The following is an 8,349-nucleotide window of genomic DNA, read 5'->3' as shown; positions in this document are numbered from 1 at the left end:
GTACCACAGGCATTGAGCATTACCTTTTAGCAGGTGCAGCTCCATCAATAAGTACATGCTGTCCACAGTACTGAGCTCTGTGGATAATTTATCCTCTCATAGATAACATCTTTGAACTTTGCCCAGAGAATCCCACCTGAGCTGCATTTGCTCAGTTCCAACTGCCATTAGCTGAATCTGTCCCCAGCGAGATTTGTAAAAGCATTTATCTGTTATCACCATTTCCCTTTTGATGTACATTATAACTGAGACATTTCTGGTGCTCTGCGTGAACTTGCAAAACAAGAAATTCTTAAAGTGAACTGTACAAACATTTCACACATGCATAACTGGAAAGGCCGCGGTTACAAGTGCTGCGCTAGCAGCCTGTATGGCTACGTGGACTTTCTTTGAATAAAAAGAATTTGTAATGATGATGATCACCTGGATACAGAATAGAACCAGTGCACTCTTGGTATGGGAACACACTCAGTATGCTAAGCTATGATAAGAACAAAATAACTTGCTTGATTTTCACACGCACTGTGGAAAATAATTATCAAAAAATGTTAAAGCAAGTGCACAACAGTAGCAGTTTGACTTTCTAAGTACTGTCTTTACAGAAACATACGGCTAAAAATATAAGCAAACACAATGCATTTGTTTAACTATTAGTATAGAACATAAGTGGAAACGCAATAGGTATTCAAAGCCTCAGGCCAGCAAAGCAAGCTCTGTGGATGGCTATGGCACACTGACTGTAGCTTTTCTTTTGTACCATCTTGTAGGTTGCAATTAAAACTGCACCAGCACTCCTGAAGGCACCATGGGTGAATGAATTTCTTTTGGTATCTTGGACTCTCTGAATGTCAAGCTAGTTTCTGGCAAAATATGTGATAGGAATTTGTTTATATGTTTTTATGACAGAGTTATAGGACATTCTGTTTCAATTAGAAGTGCACCAGAAATGATCAAAAATAACTTTTCTCTGTAATTGGCAAATCCTTAAGATTCCACGCTAGTTTGGTTTGACCTGTTTATATCCATGCAAGTCAGAAGCCCTCTGCACTCTCCTGTACTTCAAACCTTAGAGGTCATCTGTCGCATTATTTTTTTTCTTACAAGGATTCCAGGACAGAATGAAAGATAGAGATTCATTCCTGGGTTTGGAATAAATGATGAGCTAACTATTGTCAAAAACAGTCTGGCTCTTTCTGTGCAGAAAGGTTTGCAAGTGGATATGTTAATGTATTTTTAGATTCTGTTTGAACAGCTGACAAAGACAAAATAATTGACAACAGATGCAAAGCTAGAAAGTGACAACTGAAAGCATCACCATAAGTCTGGAAAACTTCATATGGGGAGTTGGAGGAAGATGGGCAAAATAGACTGATTTCTGGGACAGAGTTTCATATGTATCTGATTGTTATATGAGTCAACCTCAGACTACTTTTATTTCCATTTAACACCATGTGGAGTGCTTGGAACCATGATAATTGGCTCTGGCTGAATGATCTTTGTTGGTTAAAAGGCTAAAATTCAAAGCCATCAGTACTTTATGAAAACTAGAGATTTTACTTGTGGACATAAGACATTGAAGACCTTACAGTTTTTTTTTTTTAGTTTAGGAACAGTCAAATCAAGTGGCAATCTATAACAAGTGACTTTTTTGAATGTAGAAGACACATTCAAGACAGACAGACTTAATTTTCATGAAAAGTTCAGATGAGATGACTGTGGTTACATTTAGTCTTGGGAAATTCCTCTTATGCTGTAAACATTTCATAGAGGAACATTCATATACTGATCTTTAGTTTTAATATATTTTTGGCAGATCATAAATGAAATATATACTGTCTAAACATGTATAGGTTTCTAATAGCAGAAGAGCCTATACAGATTGCCTACAGCTGTCCTAACCACATGAAACAATTGAACAACTTCCAGTAACCTTATTTTGCTGTAAATTCATTCATCAAATGTTAGATGTTGGGCCACAGATAAATAATGAACAGTTTGGCTGTGTAATATTGTCTGTTGGTACAATCTTTCACTTCTACAGCAATCCAATTCTTTCTGTAGGATGTAGACGAGAAAATATCAAAGACTTGTTTTCTTCAATTGCTATTGAACTTCATAAATGAAGATCATGTTGTGGAAGAAAACGCCTTTATGTGGACTGATTTTCCAATCTTTGTTTAATGAAAGTCTAAGTTCTATCATCAGAGCAGATTTTGGCAACAACATTGCCTATGCATAGGAATCAACATTACCATCCTTAAGTGATAAGTTAAAAGCTTTGTTTGGCTGGGAATTATTCTATGTAACTTAAATCTACACGGGACTTTTAACTGTCTTTACAGAGAGCTCTCACAACTGTGCTAGTTGTTAGTGAAGTGATTACTGTGTCTCAGATTTGAAAACATTTCCAGCAATTCAATATTTCCAGTCTCAAGTTCAAAACCAAGAACAAATTGAAAGCCAAATTTATTCTGATGTAATTCAAGTGGAGCCTAAATCTGGTCTCAAGATTCCAGATCATGTTTTGAGCAAGTTTGGAAATGCCCCTATTTCTTTTAACTTACATTTGCTTATAATGTGAAGCAGGATAATAGGCAATGCAGTTTTTCAGTGTTAATTGGAACAAAATTACATACTATTCCTGATGACTTTTCATACAATCTTCAACAGAGTATATAAGGCATAGAATGTACTGCTTTACCATGAGTCTGATTTACCATTTGTTTTCAACCAGACTAATTCTATTGTTGTCAAGTTCCACGCTAATTTAATATTCATTCTAGTGAGAAAATGTTGGAATAGAATGGGTTTCATCTGTACTAAATTTTTGTAATGAAGTTTCAGAAATGCTGACACGCTAAATATGCACAACTCATAACTGTACCTATATATGAAATCCTTTATATTTTTGCTGTTTGATAAATTTGAAATAAAAAAAAAATCAATGGTCGAACTTTTAACATGTTATTTTGAGTTGCTGTTAAGTGTAGATGTGTGGGATGGATGGTCAAAATTTAATCCTAGGATTGCCTTTCAATCAGTCAGAAAATTCTTCCTCTACAATCAGAAATGTAATAGAATGCAAAATGGTAGTGAATTATTGGCCTGTCCATGCTGTAAGAGTGCAAAATACCCACCTAGTGCACATGTACTAGACTTAAGACATTCTGATCAAGTTTTCTAATTGCCATAAAAGTAAAGTCAGCTCATCATATTGTACATGTTGACACCAAAAAAGCTAGCATGCTTTCAACAATTTCTCACCCGTCTTATTTACTTATAATACCCCAATTCAAAATGGATATGCACAGATCTCTTACAGCATCCAGAAACTCCAGATGATTTGTAGCCACAACCTGCAGCAAAAAGGATGAGCAAAATAGGATCATATTTTATCCTTTAATTTTTCCTATTCTCCTTATCTCCCAGTTTGCAACTCACACGATCAGAGTTCTCCTCTCCCATATGATGAATTTTTTCAGAAGTGTTTATCAGGTGTGCTTAGAAAGTGTGAAAAAAGAGTTTTTCGAATGTCATATCTCACCTCATCTGGTGTTTCGTTCCTGCTCAGCATAACTGTCATCAAAAACTTAAAAAAAAGCCAGTGTGCTTCATTCCTTCAGTAGGTTTTGTATAATTCTGCATATACAACTTCTGCATAATAGACTGCTAAATTATATTGCAAGAGGAGAAAGCCAGAATGGCAGACATAGACAGAGCAACTGCAGAAGACAATTAAGGAAGAATAATTTGGGAATTGGGTGGTAGATGGATATTATGCATTTTATGAATTCGTATAAGAAATAACTTATTGGGTCTGAATGAGGCCAAACACATTTTGGGATGGAATACATATGACTGTGTGACCTTTCTTTCCCCATGCAATAATTGTTAAAAGAGCTGAATTATTTTTTCATAAAATGATTATGAGTTTTGAGAGGTGACATTTGAAAGAAGGGTATAAATTATAAAGCAAACATATAAATGTTTTCATAATGCTGAAATGGTTATTGTTATAAAATGTATCTGATGTAACAGGAAGCATATGTCTCATTAAGCTGAATGCACAGAAAATGTTCTCTGTAGCCCAACTGCATAATCATTCACAGTGAATATGTGCCATTCACCTCCCAGTATATGCTCACATGAAACCTGGTGAAATACAACTGTATGCTAATACAAATTTAGATGTATACGTTTCACATGCTCAAAGCTCACTTATGCCACTGAAGCCATCCCCATTATACCGAATCTAGTAATGTCCAATGGTTCCAACTGGAAATCTCTCCATTAAATTCATTGGACCTTTTGTAATAATCCACTCAAGTCAAATAATGTAACATTGAACTCACAGCACAAGAAAGCTATCAGGAGGATTTTATCAGCAACACTTACACCAATCTATCCTTTCAGCTGGGATGATTTAGAATTAAATGTTGCTTGTGCTAACCATGTGAATCTCTCACTGAAGTCCCTCTGTCAAGATAATATGGCCTGACCTCTGAAGTTAATACATTGTGTACAATGATGAAAGAGATTTTAATGAGTTTACAATATACAGTCAGGTTAGCAACAAAGCATTTTAATAGCTATTTGAAATATGCTTTACTTAGAAAATCATCATTCACAGACAGAGAAACATACAGCAGCCCCTATGGTTTACAGTGCTTTATTAATATCTGGGTTATATGGGCACCAAAATCTTCAAACAAAACTAAATAATCTTGATTTTGTAAGTGGTAGACCTTTGCAAACAATATTAATGTAGGAAATATACATATTCTTCTGTGAGGGAAAAATAAGTATCTAATCAACCCAGTGCAAAAAATCACAAAAAAACCCGTACAGAATTACATACCCAGTTTAACTGAATGCTCAATGCTAACTCAGCTCTGGATGCAACTGTTGCAATCAATATGCTGGAATTGAGAGGGAGTGTGGCAAGTAGGTGGCAAATGGGTGGGGGCAGGTTCTTTCCAGCAGGGCCCAGAAACAGGACAAGGGGCAACAGGCACAGACACAGGAAGCGTCACCTGAAAATGAGTGAACAACTTCTTCACTTTGACAGAGCACTGGAACAGCTACAAGAGAGGTTGTGGAGTCTTCTTCTCTGGAGATGTTCAAACACCATCTGGAAGCTTTCCTGTGCAACTTCCTGTAGGCAACCTGCTTTAGCAGGGGTTGGACTAGATGATTTCCAGAGATCCCTTCTAAAACCTACAATTCTGTGATTCTGAGTTACTAGAATTACAATCCAAACCTGCTTCAGTCTGAGTTTACCTTAAGTGTGGTTACTGGAAAACTGAGCTTCTGATTAAATTCCTTGTGACATATTGCTGAGCACATAAAGGCTGCACAGAAATTATGTGCTTTGGAGTCCCTTTAGTGTCTGATGCTGACAATCAGGATGGCAAGTGCTCAGCATTAATGCTGATGTAAATGTCACTTAGGACACCATGCTTAATTATGTAAAGACATAATTTTTATGAAGCAACAGATTCACATTTAATATAAACTGTTAAAAAACAAGGAGTTCAAACATAAAAATGCCATAAGGGGAAATGGAAAATATAATGTTTGAAAAGAACATCATGGATTGAGAAAAATAGATAGATTCCATAATAAGGCACTGAATGAAAGTCTCAAAAGCAGAAGACAGTCCATTTAATCACTCTATCTATAAACATACAATGATCACAGAACACGATGAAATGGCTCAACATCAGTCAGCTTAGACTGAAAACTATTTAATTCATCATAGCACTGCAGTACTTACAAACTAAATATGTGCAGATAATTCTACATCCGCTGAATTCAGTGGAAAGATTCTATGATTATTAGCAAAGTTTTCTAGTCTATGAATTATCGATAAGGAGGAAAAAAAAAGACGATAAGAGATGAAAATACTCCAGTTATGAGAATTCACCAGGATAGCCATATACTGAATCTATATAAGGCTTTGATTTCATACTATCTCCTCTCCCACAAATGGTCTACATAGCCCACATTCATCCTCCCTTCTTCCACTTGCATTATCTGCAGCTGGTGACATTTTCTTATCCTAATTCCCAAGACATCTTCCCCAACACAATTCTTTTCTGCCCCTTTGACACTCTGATCATCTCTCCAAGAACACAATTCAGAATACATTCAGCATTCTATTCACCTGGTGATTCTCAATAAGACACAGAATTATTGTATTTTATTGTGACATTATCTTACTGAACATAGGAGAAAGAAGTAACAGAAGAGCTTGCGTGCCAGCTGGTGTGGAGCAAGGACACAGAATGCTTATTAATGTTTGAGGCCATGACCCATGTCTTTTGACAACATGGGAAATGTTCTACAAATCACCAACTATCCATTTTTTTCCTCATTTTGTTATTGTGCAAATACTTTTCTGTGACTATTTTGCTTTCTTCCCAATAAATAAATAAAACCCTACTATTTTTCTTGCATTTGTATCATTCATCAATGTATATAGCATTAGTCATCAAGTGGACAATAATTTAACCTATTTTTGTCCTTCTGTCACTTAATAATGCATGCATGTCTGCAGTAGAAGCAAAAAAAAACCCAACCCTTCGTTTCCCACCAAATGATTTTGAACAAAATTTACTCTTCAAAAATAGCTTTCACAAGATGGTTCCTTTTAACGTTGTTCTAGACTTTCAAAGCCCTGGTTATTACTTGACAAATAAGAATGTAAGAATGAATTCAGAATGTAGCTGTCACTGGAAATTCACTTTCATTAGACATAGCCATTCAACATATCTAAGTAACTATTTTTGCAGCTGTTCTGTAAGTTAAATAATAGCTGATTCATCAACTCATAATAAACATTATTTTTTTTTTTGTCTTCTGAATGTTAATGTTCAAAACACACTTATTACAATAATCTAGGTCAGGCTGGTGATGTTAGAAAAATGTAAAATATTAGCACTAACAGAAGATTCCTTGTTAATAGCTTTGTGAAATTAGGTGGACACATCTTTTTGTTACTTTGGAAGGAGTGCAGGTACGAAGTGATGACACAGTTTAAGAGTTGGTCTCACTTACTTCTGCACAGTTTGCACACAGTCAGAGAACAGAAGAGCCCTTAGTTACTAACTGAAGGTACCCAGCACTTTTGAGGACTGGTCACAAAACCACTGATTTAGTCCTTTCTTAAAAAGTAGAACAAGCTTTCAAGCCAGAAAAGATTTAGACAGTTTGCCATGACAATTTAGGGCTTCTATGAAAAGCTCTGTAACTGCATCTCCCACATCACATTTCCATGCTTCTATTGTCTATTCAAGAGATACTTAAGCTTCTTGAAATTCCTGTGTCTGACATTCATATGCATGAGTAAACATACAATCTTTTAGTGAAGACATCCAAAGCAGCATGAATGTCCCAGTGCCCACCCTGTCTGCCATAGAAATCTTTACCAAAGGTGTCTGGAGCGGAATATACTAGTTGCCCAAACTTAACTGAAAATACAAGTTAGGGTCATAAATGAGAACTATGATGAGTCTCTCTGAAAATGAGCACAGATGGGACCTGGAATGGACATTTGCCAGTGGGGTAAACAGCCCCTGCAATAAATAAAACCAGAGCAACTCTTCAATTACATGAATAAAATGTGATAGGCATGAACAATTTGCTTTCCTTTGGCATCTCTGACCTACCATTTTACTACTCAGTATTTCACTGTAAGTTTCCTCTGAGCCAAACCTGAATCTACACTGATTGTTTTACATGAGAGAGTCTCCTTCATTAAAAAGTGGTAATGTGGGTAATCTGTTGTTTTGTTAAGAATATTTTTGTACTGAAAATGAGCACTCCTGTGGTGGGAAACAGCCTGTGGGCAGCAGTTAGGTGAGAGTGCTAAGTGCTGCTGAAATACGGTCAGAGTTGAGGAAAACTGCCATATCACATACCAAAACTAGGTCACTCTTCTTATTTGGAATATAATTCACCTAAGGCTTTTAAGAAGAGTTCTCCAGATACATCTCAAAGAATTTGCTCTGACAAAGCACCTTCTCAAGCTTTATGATCTCTGCAAAAAAATCACATCCTAAATGTATGTCATGAGGATGAAATGGAAGTTACATCCTAAAGAAAACAGAATAGAAAGGAAGAGTTCTGTGAAATGGTATACATTTCTGTATGTACTTGATCCAAGAGATACCAAAGAATAACTTTGGTAGCCTAAAGTGATGCCTGGACTCATATCCATATGTTCCTTTTCCCACTGTCACCAGCCAGAATGCAAACTTTTTATAGAAATAATCCCAGGTCTAAGAAATTCACCTGAGGTCCTTTGTATTTGTCATTTGAAAACACTGTGAAGTGAGATAGGATAGA

Source organism: Lagopus muta, chromosome 12 (genome assembly GCF_023343835.1).
Source record: "Lagopus muta isolate bLagMut1 chromosome 12, bLagMut1 primary, whole genome shotgun sequence".
Classification (NCBI taxonomy): Eukaryota; Metazoa; Chordata; class Aves; order Galliformes; family Phasianidae; genus Lagopus; species Lagopus muta.
Note: the sequence above shows the minus strand (reverse complement) of the source record.